The following is a 1,602-nucleotide window of genomic DNA, read 5'->3' as shown; positions in this document are numbered from 1 at the left end:
AGAGGCCTGGTGCACAAATTTGTGCATGGGTGGGGTCCAGCCGGCCCGATGCGGCTGATGGGGCCAGGCCGGCGGGGGGAGGGAACATGGGAGGTTGGCTGGCCAGCCCCACCCCCAATTGGGGTGGGGCCAGCCAGGTTAGGGGGCTGAGTTGTTATTGTTGTTGTTAAAATATATATATATATATATTTTTTTTTTTTAATATATTTTATTGATTTTTTACAGAGAAGAAGGAAGAGGGACAGAGAGTTAGAAACATCGATGAGAGAGATCGATCAGCTGCCTCCTGCACGCCCCTACTGGGGATGTGCCCGCAACCAAGGTACATGCCCTTGACCGGAATCGAACCTGGGACCCTTGAGTCCGCAGGCCGACGCTCTATCCACTGAGCCAAACCGGTTCGGCTAAAATATATTTTTATTGATTTCAGAGAGGAAGGAAGAGGGAGAGAGAGGTAGAAACATCAATGATGAGAGAGAATCTTTGACTGGCTGCCTCGTGCATGGCCCTTACAGGGGATCAAGCCTGCATCCGGGCATGTGCCCTGACTAGGAATCAAACTACTGACCTTTTAGTGCATGGGACGATGCTCAACCAATCAAGCCACACCAGCCAGGGCTTTATTGTTTTTTCTTTTTTCTGCTCTGACTGGGTGTTTTTTTCTACCTTGTCTTCCAAATTGCTGATTCAATCCTCTGCTTCATCTAACCTACTGTTATTCCTTCCCTTGCATTCTTGATGTCAGATTTTGTGTTCTTCATGTCTCACTGGTCCTTTTTTATGGTTTCTATGGCCATTTTCATGCTGTTGTAGTTCTCTCAGTTCCTTGACCATTCTTATAACCATTGTTTTGAACTCTATATCTGATACATTGTTTGTCTCCATTTCATTTAGCTCCTTTTCTGGAGATTTCTCCTGTTCTTTCCTTTGGGTCCTGCCTCTTTGTATTAGATAGATTGCTATGACTACTGTCTTCAAGGTGGCCTTATGAAGTAGGTGTCCTGTGGGACCCAGTGGCACAGTCACCTTGATCACCTGAGGTAGGTACTCCAGGAATGTCCCTTGTGTGGTTTATGTGGGCCCTCCTGTTGTAATTGAGTATCGATTGCTATTGACTTGTTTGTGTGTGTGATCAACCTTCAGGCTGGCTGACTATGAGGCTCAACCCCAACCATGGCATGTTAGCTGCTGTTCAGGTGCTTACGATACGAAGCAGAATTCACCTCAGCAGGGTTTGATGCTTGTCAAGATTTTTCTTGTGAAGTTTATTGGATCCTGATGTTGTCTGAATCTGGTCACTGGGGAATCTTGGGAGGGACTCTGTTGCAGACCAATGTCAGATGCTCTCTGTACCCGACCCTCGGCAATCTGTTTGGAGCTACTAGTGATCCACAGTTTGTTCTGCTAAGCTTGGGTACATAGGAAGGACCAAGCTGCACAACAAAGTGGGCTTTTAACACCACCTGGCGTGGGGGCAGGCCAGCAAAAGACCCAAAGCACCCCAATATCTGCCTCCAGCTGCCTCTGCCTGCCAGCTGCCTGTTATGGTCAGAGGCCCTGGCAGTGTCAAGAGGATGGGGCTAGAAGATCTCCCTTGAGGGG

This window comes from Myotis yumanensis, unplaced genomic scaffold (genome assembly GCF_028538775.1).
Source record: "Myotis yumanensis isolate MYYU_CA2020_CCGP unplaced genomic scaffold, mMyoYum1.0.hap1 SCAF_3, whole genome shotgun sequence".
Taxonomy (NCBI): domain Eukaryota; kingdom Metazoa; phylum Chordata; class Mammalia; order Chiroptera; family Vespertilionidae; genus Myotis; species Myotis yumanensis.
Note: the sequence above shows the minus strand (reverse complement) of the source record.